Here is a 16,223-nt window from a genome sequence, read left to right on the forward strand (position 1 = left end):
CCATTATCTGGATAGTTAATTATTTGTGATATCAATGTTCATAGGGAAATCAATAACAGGACAGCAATATCATGAAAGATCACATCCACACAGCTCATGGACTGTTTGTTCCTCTTCCTTCGGGAGAGAGGTAATGCAGCATCCACACCAGTACCATTAGACTCAAAAACAGTTCCTTCCCACAAGCCATCTGGCTGATCAACACCTCCACCCGTTAACCTACCCCACCACCATAAGAGATAGGAATAGAACTATGCCATTCAGCCCATCGACTCTTCTCCATCGTTCCATCATGGCTGATTTATTATCCCCCTCAACCCCATTCTCCAGCCTTCTTCTGTAACCTTTGACACCCTTACTAATCAAGATCCCATTAACCTCTACTTTAGATATACCTAATGATTTGGCCTTCACAGCCATCTGTGGCAACGAATTCCACAGATTCACCACCCACTGGCTAAACAAATTCCTCCTCAGCTCTGTCCTAAAGGGACATTCATCTATTCAGAGGGTGTGGCTTCTAATCCCAGACTCCCCCACTACATCAGAATCAGTATCAGGCTTAACATCACTGGCATCTGTCGTGAAATTTTTGTACTTTATTTGTTAATTATATGAAACATCCCCTCCGTGTTCACTCTATGCCTTTCAATGTTCAATAGGTTTCAATGAGATCCCCCCCCCCTTCTAAAATCCAGCAAGTACCATCAAATGCTCCTCAAATGTTAACCCTTTAATTCCTGGGATCCTCCTCGGACTGTTCAGTACCAGGACATCCTTTTCGAGATAAGGGGTTCAAAACTGCTCACAATTATCCAAGTGTGACGTGACCAATGCCTTATAAAGCTTCAGCCCTGAGAAACAACTCTCTAAGGTGGACTCAGGCTGTCCATTATCCAGGTGGAATGGTTAACTATTTGTGAGATCTATACTCACAGGGAAATCCACATTAATATTACATTTTTCTCAGCTTTAGGATACGTCTTTTCTGATAATGACGGCGTCATGGCAGTAACATGGAAATTGCACCAATCATTTGGTGTGCGACAAGATGGCACAACCAGCAACAGGGGACGTGATCAGATCATCTGTTTAGCTGAGACAAAAGAGACAGCAAATGAAAGAATCCAGAGCAACAGATAATCTGCTGGAGGAGCTTGGCTGGCCGAGGTGCATCTGTGGGGCTAAAGGAATAGCTGATGCCTTGCAACAGAACTGAAAGAATGATATGTGAAAATGGATTGATTTTTGCATAGGAGGGGAATTAAGGGTTATGGGGAAAGGCAGATCAGTGGAGATGATTCCATGGCCAGATCAGTCTAGGATTAGAAGCCACACCCTCTGAATAGATGAATGTCCCTTTAGGACAGAGCTGAGGAGGAATTTGTTTAGCCAGTGGGTGGTGATTCAATTCAGTCTTATTGAATGGCAGAGCAGGATCGATGGGCCGGAGATGGCTGACACCTGCTCCTATTTCTTATGTTCTTACGTAGATGTCAATCAAATATCCTGAAGTGCTCTGTATTAACAGCGCAAACCTGGTTAATGATGGGACCTTCACAGCCACGGTGTACACCACTTATTTTAGAAAGGTGTCGGGTTCAAAGTTCAACTCCAGTGATATCAGTATAAAATGTTAACCTGAAATGTTAAAGGCATTCTAATACAGCAGCTGCTCTGTCAAGGTAATACCTCATTGATAAAAATGTCACAGGGCAACAACCCATGAAATGGTGTTAGAAAGATAAACACAAAAATTCTCCAGATGCTGGAGATCAAGAACAACACACACAGAGGGTCTGACAAGGAGAAGAGAAGGGGTAAGAGGAGAACCGGAATGAGGAATGGAGAAAGAGGGAAAGAGGAGGGGAAGAAATTACCATAGGTTAGAGAAACTGAAGTTCATGCCACCAGGTTGGAGGCACCTGAACCTAATAAAATTTTAACAAAGCGGCAGGACTGCCTTTAGAGAAGCCTGTCTTCACATCTTTGGTTAATAATTTTGGAAAAATTTTCAGTATTGTGGCACCTTTCAACAATTAAATAGGCTGGGCATTGAATGATTGTTTAAATACTGATAATGGATGTGGAGAGGATGATTTCATTAGAGTCATAAAGCACTACAGCACAGAAACAAGCCCCTAGTCCATCTCACCAGGTTGATCTGTTTTCCTGCCTAGTCCCATCATTAGGAGTTTGAGGAGATCTTGTTTGTCACCAAAGACTCTAGCAATTTTTTAGAAAAGATACGTGGACAGCATTCTGACTGGTTGCATCACCATTTCATCTGGAAGCACGAATACACAGGATCAGAGAAAACTGCACAGGATTGCAAACCCAGCCAGTTCTATCATGGGCCTCCCACCAGCGAGGACATCTTCTAAAGGCAATTCCTTGAAAAGGTGGCATCCATCATTAATAACCCCCACCACCCAGAACATGCTCACTACTACCACCAGGGAGAAGATACTGGAGCCTAAAGACACAATGTTTTAGGAACAGCTTCTTCCCCTCCACCATCAGATTTCTGAATGAACCATGAACCCATGAACACTGTCTCACTTTTGATCTCTTTTTGCACTATTTATTTTTCATATTTGGGCAGAACTACGATAGCGCTTGACAGTGACCTCTTCGAGCTCATCTGTGGAAGCAACTTAATTTCTACCTTTAATGTCTCTCTTTTTCCTTTTCAAAGTGGATGGGGTTCTGTCGAAGATCCTGACCAAGAGCTACAGTTTAGTTCTTCGCGGCAATAAGATCCACTGCCGGGGCTGATTGACTGGTCATTTTTCAATATCCCAAGGACATGGCCTAGAAGGCAAGAGCGCCTTTGAGGTTTCGAGACTTCATGGCCCTAGGTTATGAGCTGATTCTATGCCGGTGACACCGAATGAAGAAAATGGAACATCGGGAACAGCTGATCAGCTGTCGGGTGCTCTATACTCGGCAAATCGCACGCTCTCTTTCTTTCTCTTGTTGGTGGGGGAAGAGTTTGTTGCTGGTTCTCAGGAAAAAAAAGTGACACAGCAGACTTTTAATCATCAGGTTGTTTGTTTTTGTTGGTCTCCCCTCTCGCTGTGAAAAGGTAACATCTCTCTGACCCTTTATTAGGGAAAGCGAGAGAGCCTGTGGCATGTGGAATTGTTGGGTGAACGATTAGTTTTTGTTGTACTGCAGATCAGGGTCTTTCTTGGGGGCTTGGCTATTGCTTGCTTGGTGGGTGGGGGGTGCTGACTTTTTTTTTGCTGAAGTAAGTGGGGAGGGGGAGCACTATTGCTTTGCTGCTGCTTGTGTGTAGGAGAGGGGAGTGGGGGGGCTTTGGGGCTGTAATGTTTTTACTGTCGCTCATGGTTTGGGGCACTCTTCTGTTTTTGTGGATGTCTGCAAGGAACAAGAATTTCAAGTTGTATATTCTATACATCCTCCGATATTTTATTAAACTATTGAACTATTTCTTATTGTAACTTATAGCATTTTTTATGTATTGCACTGTACTGCTGCCACAAAACAAGAAATTTTTCATAATGTATTAGTGATAATAACCTGATTCGGGTATCTTCTGCTGTTATGAATATGGTCCAAAGGTAGTAAAAGGAGATTGGCAAGGATCGGAGATAAAAGTCAGTTAGGACATGTAGATATAAAGGCGCTGTTTCTGTTCTGCACAACTCCATAACTCTAATTGAAAATGTTCATATTAATTCATATGGCCACAGGACCAAGCTCTGCTAGTGGCTTTTTGCTGATCTCAAGAACAAATAAGTGTGACAGATAGTTTCATTAAGTACTGTACATAATGTTCTTTAGAGTCAAGAGACTCTACAGTTAAAAGTAATATCCTAACCAATAATAAAATTGATTAGAATGAGCAGTTTAATTACAATTCACATCAAAGTGCAAAAATATATTTCTGAGGTTCATGAGCTGTTCTGTTTGTCTCTGCAATAATGCAGTTGACAATAACAACAGTTTGGATTCATATAGAGACTTTCAACCGGCTGGCGGCGTAATGGCATCAGCGCCAGACTTGTTTGCTCCGAAGTTCAAACCCAGCTGGTTCCCTTGCACGCTTTCCATCTGTGCTTGGCCTTGTAAACATAAGAAAGCCTGTTAAAAAAAAATGCCACCACGACGGCGTCCCGATGACTCCACTTGGAGTTAAGGGCCTTCTTCTTTCTTTATGTAGAGACTTTAACTTTGCAACTTCGCACAAAAGAATGATGAGACAAAATCTGGCGGTGAGCTAAATAAGAAGGTATCAGACAGTAAGCTAAGGTGTGAGTTTTCCATTAGAAATTAGAATTTCTAATGGAAAAACAAAAGAATACCTATATGTGGAAATCAGAAGTGAAAGCAAACCTGATGGAAATGCTCAGCAGGTCAGCCAGCATATGTGAAGGAATATCAGTTAAAGCTTTAGGCTGAGGATCTTTCAATGCTTAATGTATATCTTAAAAGTGAAATGAGAGTTATAAGAATAGCCTGTTATTTGGAATGTATTCCCAACCTTTGGACCCAATAGTGCAGAAATGGAGCCCAGCAGGCATTGTGAAGTGTGCTTAAAGTGCCGGAGCTGATTATAGAATAAACAAGAGCTCGGAAATAAAACAAAAACATGCATAGAAATGCTGAGTAGATCAGGCAGTAACTTTGGAGAGAACGGCATCAGCACAAAGTATTTTGGATGAGAATTATGAGATTAAAAAATGAGGAGGTCCATTTTAGGATTCATTTTCATTTTAGGTTCAATTAATATCAGAAAATGTGTACTGTGTACAACCTGAAATTCTTACTCTTCACAGATATCCGTGAAACAAGAGACCCCACAGAATGAATGACAGAACATCGAAGGCTCAAAACTGGCCCCACCCTTTGCAGAAGCAGCAGCAAAAGCATCAACCCCTCCACTCGTGTCAGCAGAAGCAGCAAGCCCACCCACACCCACCCACACCATCAAGCAATAACAAAAGCCCCCCCCCGAGAGAGACCTTGATCCAGAGTCCAGCAGAACTATAACCAGCACAGGCTCCCTTCTTCCAACAAGGGAGATAGAACTTGTGAGTCAAAATGGGTAAATGGGCAGTGGAACTCCAGAATCCAAATCAGAATCAGGTTTATCATCACCGACATGTGACATGAAATTTGTTAACTTAGCAGCAGCAGTTCAATGCAATACATAATATGGAAGAAAAGAAAAAAAAGTAAAAATAAATAAATAAGTAAACCAATTACAGTATGGGTATATTGAATAAATTAAGAATCGTGCAAAAACAGAAGTAATATATATTGAAAAAGTGAGCAGTGTTCATGGGTTCAATGTCAATTTAGGAATCGATGGCAGAGGGGAAGAAGCTGTTCCTGAATTGCAGAGTGTGTGCCTTCAGGCTTCTGTACCTCCTGCCTGACGATAACAGTGAGAAGAGGGCAGGCCCTGGGTGCTGGGGGTCCTTAATAATAGATGCTGCCTTTCTGAGACACCACTCCTTGAAGATGTCCTAGATACTTTGTAGGCTAGTACACAAGATGGAGCTGACTAAATTTACGAGCCTCTGCAGCTTCTTTCTGTCCTCTGCTGTAGCCTCCTCCCCCATACCAGACAGTGATGCAGCCTGTCAGAATGCTCTCCATGTCAAATCTATAGAATTTTTGAGTGTCAAACTCCTAATGAAGTATAGTTGCTGTCTTGCTTTATAGCTGCGTCAATTTGTTGGGACCAGGTTAGATCCTCAGAGATCTTGACATCCAGGAACTTAAAAGTTTGTGTGACTTGAAGCTTCTGAAGGAAGGCAAGTCAGTGAAAAATCAAGTCCAGAGATAACAAAAGTTTTAATGAGGTTTTCAGAAGATGATTTCGGTCAGAATCATTTAGTGCAGTAATATACCTCAGCTCATTACACAAAAGAGTAATCAGACAATTTCTGATTGAATTGCACAAGGTAACATTAAATCAAAAGCCCAGACAAAGAGCTAGATGAAAAGGAGTGTTTTAAAGAAGAGATGTGGAAATGGGGAAGCTTAGATTGTTGTGTCTGTGCACAATTACGTATCAATTAAATAAAAGCATGCGCATAGGAGATGGTATATTGACTGGCAGCAAGAGAGAGAGAGACAGACAGAGAGAGAGAACAATGCCCATGAACAGACAACAGGTTAATGCGTAGAGTGCTAAGGTGGGGGTCATTGCTCTAAAAGAAATAGATCCATACATTACACTTCCTCCTTCTTTAGATTAATGCAATATAAAATGGTATATGTACAAAACAATCAATTTCCCTTTCATAAACCCATATTCAAAATAAACCTGCTTTCACAACAACAGTCCATAACTAACTTCCCAGTTTTAAAGATTTAGTCTTTTGGGTGTCACTCTGTTTCTTTCAGGATAGGACCTCTGGACCTGCAGTGTGGCATCAGGTTTGGTAGGTGTCTTGTCAACAATAATGTTCTTATCGTGCCTCCTGACCTGTGGAGTGGCATCAGCTTTGGTAGGTGTCTTATCTAAGACAATGTTCTTGGTTTCCAATGGCATGTTGCCGTCAGTGACATCGTCATTGGTTGGTAAGTCCGGTGACTGTAACGTGTCCATCTTATTGGATGCAGTCAACTCAGGTGTGTTCTTCGGTTGAGCATCCAGTATCTGGTCCACATGACGTCTCCATGTATGATCTCCAACATCCACTGTGTACATCAGTGGTCCAGTTCTTGTAGCTCTCCTATAGGGTGTCCATTTGTCTTCTTGGTGATCACATGCTAGGACTTCCTGTTCAATCTTGAAGTTCCTTGCTGCTTCCCATGGTAACTGGCTGAACTGGTTATTCTGTATTTCCCTCCGTAGATCTACTTTCAGGAGGGCTATGTGAGATCTCAGATTCCTGTTCATGGACAGCATTGCATATATTTGATTGTTGTTGCATGAACAGAGTTCCGATACATAAAAAGGAAGTTGTTCACCTTATGCTTTAGAGAAATGTCCTCCTTGTCCATCACCTTAATAGACTTCTTGAATGTTGGGATAAACCTTTCAGGTAGCCCATTTGTTGATGAGGAGCTGACTTGAAATGTCTGATGCCATTTTTCTTCATGAAGAGTCGGAATCCTTCTGACACGTATTGTGGTCCATTGTCACTCACAATTTGTTCAGCTAAGCCATTTCTGGTGAAGATGGTCCTCAGAGGGGAGACAGTCTTTGCTAAAGTGGTTGACGTCTTTGGTCACCTTGAATGAGCATCCACAGAAATCAGAAACATGGAGTCCATGATAGCCTAGCAAAGTCAATACGTACTCTTTGCCACTGTGACGACGGCCACACCCGTAATGGTGCCTAAGGGGTGCATTTTGTATCTTTTGGCATCCTGAACAACTTTTGGCCAAGCCTGTCAACTATTCTCTTCTCAAACACCTTCTCTTGGTAATGCTACCATTTGGGCTGCTGTGCCTGTTGATGCCACACTGAGAGCTCTGATTGAGTGCCAGTCTAGTTGGAATTTTCGTAACCATTCATGTCCGAAAAGTGTTGGCCCTCCACTTTTCAACACATAATGGTCTAACTACTGTGTTTGGCCTCCATATGCCACATTCACTTTCAGTTTGCCCTTGGGAGACACTTTTCACCTGTGTAGGTCTTTAGCATCATTGATGGTAATCAATTCTCTAATCAATTCTTTAGCATCATTCTCTAACGGTATCTCAGAAAAGTCTATTATAGTCAGCCTCCAAAATTATAGTCAAAGTTGATCCATTTTCAGTTTTACACCAGACACATCTATTGTGATCCAGATTATTTTGTGATCTGCTTCAGTTATACTATGCAGTTCCAGGTATGACAGTTCACCTTTGTCAGACTCTATGTTGTCTGATTCTGTTTTACATTTGGTAACTATGTATTTGCTTTGTTTTGTGTTTGAGATTTCTCACTTTGTTATGCTTTTTGTCTGATTTCCACATTCTCTCTATGTGACCTTGTCTGTGACACTTCTGCAGATTTTTTCTGTGAACCAACTGCCATTTTCATCATGGGAGGATTTGCCACACCGATAATGTTTTTGGTTTTTTGTGCCATTCAGGGATAGTTTGTGCATTTCCCATTCTAACCTCTTTTTCTGTAGTTCTGCTGCATCCTTTGCTGTGGTCTCTAATGATATTGCAATGATCAATTCCTGTTCTAAGGTTAGGTCTCTTTCTGACAGTAGTGCATGCCTCATACAAGCTTGTCCCTTAGAAAGTTCACCTCTAAAGTCATAGTACTGGGAAAGTTTGTGCAGTTCTGTGAGGTATTCAGAAAAGCTTTCATTTTTGTCAGGTTCCTTTTGTAAAATCTAAACCTTTCAGCTATTGTCAGTGGTTTAAGACTCCAGTGATTTTGCTTGCTGGCCTTTCAGGAGTTACTAAGCTGCATAAGCGACTGTATGTTCTTAGGCCCATTAAGCTAAGAAGTGTAAGGGCTTTCTTTTGCTCTTCCACACTGTTCGCCTTAAAATACAGTTCAACCCTCTAGATATATGGCTTGCTATCAACTTTGTCAACATTCCCAACTGAAGCCATCGTCATGTTATTTTCACTTCAAGTTCAACACGTCTTTCACTGTTATGTATTTGTTGGCACCTGTGACTGCTGTCTCGTGCTGTTTCGTCTCGTAACTGTTGGTGCAGTTTGTGATATTCTCTAACATTCAGACGCCATCATCGTCACCAATTTGTTGTAACTGTGTACAACTACATATCAATTAAGTAAAAGCACTCACACTTTAACTGGTGCATACACATTGCAGAGGGAGAGAGAACAATGTGCATACGTAGTCCAACAGTGCATGCGCAAACAGATGAATATGCAGTGCTATGGGGCAGGGCGTAATTGCTCTAAAAGAGATAGGTCTAAACACGTTAATTGCAGAAATTGCTCTAAATACATTACAGAGAGAACCAACTACAGGGCTTGGCCACCAGGTGTGAAACAAATTAAATTGGGAGTGAACTGTCCCAGGAAGAAGTTATGGAGGTAGAGAGAGGTGAGAAAATGAAGTTAAAAATAATAAGCTGAAGCTCATTTATGACTAGAGTTGCATCTCTGTTCCTCAGTTGCCAAGGTAGGTTCAAAACTCCCCAACAACAGAAACTTGACTGAAATCCTTTCCTGCAATGAAACAACACTTCAAAAGTACTGGCAACTGATACTGGGAATCTCAGAATATGCAGATAATCCTCTCCCTGAGGCAAAATTTCCCACATTTCCTAGAACAGACCACATAATCAAAAGCGGTCTTTACTTAATTGGATATTGTTACAGATTCTGCTTTACTACCCATCAAAACTTTACACTTAGTTCCTCATTAAGGTTTTTATATCTTGAGGGGGGTGGGTGGCATGTAGCATAGTGGTTAGTGTCACAGCATTACAGTGCCAGTGATCGGAGTTCAAATTCACTGCTGACTGTAAAGAGTTTGCATGTTCTCCCTGTGACCATGTGGGTTTCCTCCGGGTTCCATTTTCCTCCTACATTCTAAAGGCATACAGGTTAGTAAAGATTAGCTTTATTTATCATGTGTACATCCAAGTACAGGAGTGAGATATGCCAACTAGTGGAGTGCTGCTGCAGCAACAACCTGGCACTCAACGTCAATAAGACGAAAGAGCTGATTGTGCACTTCAGGAAGGGTAAGACAAAGGGACACATACCAATCATCATAGAGGGATCAGAAGTGGAGAGAGTGAGCGGCTTCAAGTTTCTGGGTGTCAAGATCTCTGAGGATCTAATCTGTTCCCAACATATCAATGTATTTATAAAGAAGGCAAGACAGCGGCTATACTTTATTAGGAGTTTGAAGAGACTTGGCATGTCAACAAATACACTCAAAAACTTCTATAGTTTTACTGTGGGGAGCATTCTGACAGGCTGCATCACTGTCTGGTGTGTGTGGGCGGGGGGGGGGGGGGGGGCTACTGCACAGGACTGAAAGAAGCTGCAGAAGGTTGTAAATTTAGTCAGCTCCATCTTGGGTACTAGCCTACTAAGTACCCAGGAAATCCTCAAAGAGCGGTGTCTCAGAAAGGCAGTGTCCATTATTAAGGATCTCCAGCACCGAGGGTATGCCCTTTTCTCACTGTTACCATCAGGTAGGAGGTACAGAAGCCTGAAGGCACACATTCAGTGATTCAGGAACAGCTTCTTCCCCTCTGCCATCTGATTCCTAAATGGACATTGAATCTTTGGACACTACCTCACTTCTTTTTAATATACAGTATTTCTGTTTTTGCATGTTTTTTAAATCTATTCTATATACGTAATTGGTTTACTAGTTTGTTTATTATTTAATTTTATTTATTATTATTATTTTCTCTCTGCTGGATTACGTATTGCATTGAACCGCTGCTGCTCAGTTAACATATTTCACGTCACATGCTGGTGATAATAAACCTGATTCTGATTCTGCGATTGTGACGCCCGTCTCCCCTTCCCCCACCACCACTATGCAATCCCCTCTCCTTCAGATCCCATCGTCAGCTTCAGGGCCCTCAGAGGCTCCATCTTCCTCTCACCCCAACCCTTCCCTCTCCACTGACACTACCAGCCTTCCTCCCCCCTCTGATCCCATCTCTCATCTGTGCCAGGTCTTTACCATTCCCTCCGACCTTCAACTCTCTGAGACAGAGCGCTCTGTCCTCATTAAGGGCCTCACCTTTGTCCCCCTTCGCCCACACCTCAGTGAGTTCCGCGTACACCATGACACTGAACTCTTCTTCCGCTGGCTCCGTCTCCGAGCTTACTTCTTTGACAAGGATTCTCCTACCCCCACCGATGACACCTTCTCCCATCTTCAACCCTCCTCCTCTTTATGGACACCCCGCTCTGGTCTTCTGCCTGCTCTGGATCTCTTTATTGCTAATTGCCAACGGGACATCAACTGTCTTGACTTCACCACACCCTGTTCCAATTCCAACCTCACTCCTTCCGAACGCTCTGCTCTCCTCTCCCTCTGCACCAATCCCAACCTCACTATAAAACCCACAGATAGGGGGGAGCTGCTGTAGTCTGGCCAGGTAGTACCTCTACCTGGCTGAGGCACAGCAGCAACTCACTGATACCTCCTCTTATTTACCCTTGATCATGACCCCACTAAGGAGCACCAGGCCATTGTCTCCTATACCATCACCAACCTTATCAGCTCTGGGGATCTCCCATCCACTGCCACCAACCTCATAGTTCCCACACCCCGCACTTCCCGTTTCTACCTCCTACCCAAGATCCACAAACCTGCCTGTCCAGGTAGGCCTATTGTCTCAGCTTGCTCCTGCCCAACTGAACTCATTTCTGCATACCTCGACACTGTCTTATCCCCCCTAGTTCAATCTCTTCCCATTTATGTTCGTGACACTTCTCATGCTTTGAATTTTTTCGATGAATTTAAGTTCCCTGGCCCCCACCGTCTTATTTTCACCATGGACGTCCAGTCCCTATATACCTCCATCCCCCACCGAGATGGTCTCGAAGCTCTTCGCTTTTTTTTGGATCCCAGACCTAACCAATTCCCCTCTGCTACCACTCTCCTCTGTCCAGCGGAATTAGTTCTTACTCTCAATAATTTCTCCTTTGGCTCCTCCCACTTCCTCCAAACCAAGGGTGTAGCCATGGGCACCCGTTAGGGTCCCAGTTATGCCTGCCTTTTTGTTGGCTTTGTGGAACAGTCCATGTTCCAAGTCTATACAGGTATCCATCCCCCTCTTTTCCTTCGCTACATCGATGACTGCATTGGCGCTGCCTCTTGCACGTATGCTGAGCTCGTCGACTTCATTAACTTTGCCTCCAACTTTCACCCTGCCCTCAAGTTTACCTGGTCCATCTCCGACACCTCCCTCCCCTTTCTTGATCTTTCTGTCTCCATCTCTGGAGACGGCCTATCTACTGATATCTACTATAAGCCTACAGACTCTCTCACCCTGTCTCTTGCAAAAAGGCTATCGCCTTCTCACAATTCCTCCGTCTCCGCTGCATCTGCTCTCAGGATGAGGCTTTTCATTCCAGGATGAAGGAGATGTCTTCCTTTTTTAAACAAAGGGGCTTCCCTTCGTCCACCATCAATTTTGCTCTCAAACGCATCTCTCCCATTTCCCGCACATCTGCCCTCACCCCATCCACCCGCCACCCCACTCGGGAAAGCGTTTCCCTTGTCCTTACCTACCACCTCACCAGCCTCCAGGTCCAATGTATAATTCTCCGTAACTTCCGCCATCTCCAACGGGAACCCACTACCAAACACATTTTTGCCTCCCCCCCCTTTCTGCTTTCCGCAGGGATTGCTCCCTACGCGACACCCTTGTCCACTCGTCCCCCCCATCCCTTCCCACTGATCTCCCTCCTGGCACTTATCCTTGTAAATGGAACAAGTGCTACACCTGCCCTTACACTTCCTCCCTCACCATCATTCAGGGCCCCAGTCAGTCCTTCCAGGTGAGGCGACACTTCACCTGTGAGTCGGCTGGTGTGGTATACTGCGTCCGGTGCTCCCAGTGTGGCCTTTTATATATTGGTGAGACCCGACGCAGACTGGGAGACCGTTTCGCTGAACACTTACGCTCGGTCCGCCAAATAAAGCAGGATCTCCCAGTGGCCACATATTTTAATTCCACATCCCATTCCCATTCTGCTATGTCTATCCATGGTCTCCTCTATTGTCAAAATGAATCCAAACTCAGGTTGGAGGAACAACACCTTATATACCGGCTGGGTAGCCTCCAAACATTGACTTCTCTAACTTCCGTTAATGCCCCTCCTCCCCTTCTTACCCCATCCATGACATATTTAGTTGTTTGCCTGTTCTCCATCTCCCTCTGGTGCTCACCTCCCCCCCCCCACCTCCTTTCTTTCTCCCGAGGCCTCCCGTCCCATGATCCTTTCCCTTCTCTAGCTCTGTATCACTTTCACCAATCACCTTTCCAGCTCTTAGCTTCACCCCACCCCCTCCGGTCTTCTCCTATCATTTCGCAATTCCCACTCCCCCCACTACTTTCAAATCTTTTACTATCTTTCCTTTCGGTTAGTCCTGACGAAGGGTCTCGGCCCGAAACGTCAACAGCACTTCTCCCTGTAGATGCTGCCTGGCCTGCTGTGTTCCACCAGCATTTTGTGTGTGTTGTTGTTTGAATTTCCGGCATTGCAGATTTCCTCGTGTTTGCTCTGATTCTGATTTATTGGCTAGCTAACCTTCATATTTCATCATACTGTGTTGCAGCGACAACCTCGCACTCAATGTCAGTAAAACGAAAGAGCTGATTGTGAACTTCAGGAAGGGTAAAACAAGGGAACATGAACCAATCCTCATGGAGCGGTCAGAAGTGGAGAGAGTGAGCAGTTTCAGGTTTTTGGGTATCAAGATCTCTGAGGATCCAACCTGGTCCCAACATATTGATGTAGCTACAAAGAAGACAGAACGGCAGCTATATTTCATGAGGGGTTTGAAGGGATCTGGCTTCTCACCTAAGGTATTCTAAAACTTCTATAGACGTACCGTGGAGAGCATTCTGACAGGCTGGACCACTGTTTGGTGGCGGGGTGGGGGGGGGGGGGTCGCTACTGCACAGGACTGAAAGAAGCTACAGAAAGTTGTAAAATTAGTCAGCTCCATCTTGGGTACTAGTCTCCGTAGTATCCAAGATATCTTCATGGAGCAATACCTCTGAAAGGCTGCATCCTTTATTAAGGAACCCAAACACCCAATGCTCTCTGATGCCGCTCACAGGCCAAAAGTGCTCATTACACCTTTACATCACATAGATAGAAATTACAACAATGGTTGGTCAGCAAGTACTACATTTTATTGTACCTTCTGAGCATCAAGTGATACGTTGACATCCTAGGGAAAAATCAACACCTTAGTGAAAGGGGTAAATAGAGATTTTCTCTCTTTACAGAAGAGTAGGAAGTTCACACCTGTGGATGCTAAGCTTGATTGCCTGGGGCGTGTGAAAAACCAGATTTTGACTTGATTACCTAGGCCAGTATATATTGTGTTGGATGGCTCTGGGTCTGTACTTGCTGGAGTTTAGAAGAATTAAGGGGTATCTTATTGAAACCTTTTGAATACTGAAAGGCCTGGATAGAGTTCACATGGAGGGTATTTCCATGAGTAGGATCTGAGAGCACAGCCTCAAAATAAAGGGATGTCCCTTTAAAACTGAGTTGAGGAGCAATTTCTTCAGCCAGAGGGTGGTGAATCTTTGGAATTCATTGCCACAGAGGGCTGTGGAGGACAAGTCATTGGGTATACTTAAGCCAAAGCTTGATGGGTTCTTAATTGGTAAAGGTATTAAGGGTTATGGGGAAAAGGCAGGAGAATGGTGTTGATAAACTCAGCCATGATTGAATGGTGGAGCAGACACAAGGGGCGGAATGTCCAAATTCTTCTCTATATCTTATGGTTTTATGTTCATCCCTACTGCCCTTGAAAGTTACTGATAAGCTGCCTTCTTAAAACACTGCACTCCCACTGGGTTGCATTGGGCCCTGTGCTGAGGAAGGACCAGTGACATATTACCAAGTCAGGACAATGTGTGACTTGGGGAGGAACTGGCCAGTGCCGGTGGTCCCATGCACCTGCTGCCTTTGTCTTACTTGGTGTAAGCTTTTCGCTAAAAAAGAATACCCCCCGTTATGCCTTCCTCCCACTTGTGTCCAAAATATCACATGATGGTGCCATCGGAGAAGCCTAGGTGGGTAATTGCAGAGATATACACTGCGACCATCTTGCATCAGTTGCAGGGTACGGTGTATGGGTGTGCTCTGTCAATAAATTATACTGCTTAAGTAGTCTGTTGCGTAGGCCACACAACACAGTGAAAGATGAGAAGGTGTCCTTGGTGAGAAAGTAGCTCTAGTTCACTGCACAACAATAGAAATATTTAAAGGGAACATGAGGGGTAAGTTCTTCACTCAGAGGGTTGTGCAAGTGGTAGATGCAGATTCAATTTCAATATTTAAGAGAAGCCTGGTAAGTACATGGATAGGAAGGGTATGGAGGGCTGATGAGAGAAATGATTCTTAAGGAGTCCATTTAGAATGTGCTGACACAGAAAGAACGTGCAAAGCAACTTGCAGGGCAACGTATAAACCAATTTGCAAAATCAGGATGAAACAATAGCTTGCTGATTAAAGAAGCGATACGGGTAACGGGAAGACATGCTTAACGGTTGAACAATAACGGTGTTAATGCGCTGAGGCTGATAAGTGGGCCAAAGGGTTATCACATTTGTAATTTTGTAATGAGATTAAGGAAGAATGTCTGCACCTCACATGGGTGCAACTCACAAAGTCGTAAACAAGTAGGGTATAAAAAACTGTGCAAAGTGTAATTCGGCACTCAATCTAGCAGGAGCTGGTTGGGTCCGACTCTGCAGACTCGAAAAATAAAGTTTACCGTTCTGCAAATTGCTGAGACTCAGTGTGTTTCTGACAACGTGGGGGCTCGTCCGGGATCCACACTCTGGCCGCGGTGGACACGAGGAAGGACATCGGAGACGGTGCACCCCGCCGAGTTTGGCGGTCCCTGACTCCTTGCTCGTCGCTCCAACGCGGCTTGAGCGAGTGATATCCGGACAGCGCAGAGCGGTAAACGGGGAGAAGGGGACAGTACCTGGTACTGGAAGTCCCCAGGACGCACCGGGTAAGTGCCTACTATTATAGTAGAAGGGTGCGGGAATAAGTAAGGACGGAGAAGACCGGGATCGCTACCCGGGGGTCCTCCTGATAAAAGTCCTTGGGACGCACCGGGTAAAGTGCCTACTGTTGCAGTAGAAGGGTGCGGGATTAAGTAAGAGCGGAATAAGATGGGAGGGGGTGGCTCTAAAAAGAAAGAGGAAACGGAAAGACCGGGACCATACCCGGGAGTTCCTCCTGATAGCTCCCTCGGTAGAATGTTTGAGAATTGGGGATGTGGAAGACTAAAAGGGAAACAAAAGAAAAAAAATGATACAGTACTGTTTAATTTGGTCGAAACAGCCGATAGAAAAACCTGCGGTCTGGTGGCCGCGGCTTGGGTCTGAGGAGGATTGGGTACGACAAGCCTTAAACATTTACGTTAATTCAAAACCAAATGTAAAACCGGAAGAAATTGCTTATGCTTTTTGTTGGGCTCCATGGCCAGGAGTAACAACAAAGAGTTTTAAATTGGGCATTAAAGGGGAGCGGAAGTGGGACCCACTCGATCATTTACCCCCTCCCTATGTCCAGCCTTC

General features: G+C 44.2%; 1 protein-coding gene across 3 annotated transcripts in view; it reads right to left on the minus strand.

Annotated features, from left to right (window-relative positions):
* st6galnac3 (ST6 (alpha-N-acetyl-neuraminyl-2,3-beta-galactosyl-1,3)-N-acetylgalactosaminide alpha-2,6-sialyltransferase 3) overlaps positions 1-16,223 on the minus strand; it is a 257,863-nt gene that overhangs the window by 3,014 nt on the left and 238,626 nt on the right. The gene's annotated exons all lie outside the window — the stretch shown is intronic.

The sequence above is a fragment of the Hypanus sabinus genome, chromosome 11 (genome assembly GCF_030144855.1).
Source record: "Hypanus sabinus isolate sHypSab1 chromosome 11, sHypSab1.hap1, whole genome shotgun sequence".
Classification (NCBI taxonomy): Eukaryota; Metazoa; Chordata; class Chondrichthyes; order Myliobatiformes; family Dasyatidae; genus Hypanus; species Hypanus sabinus.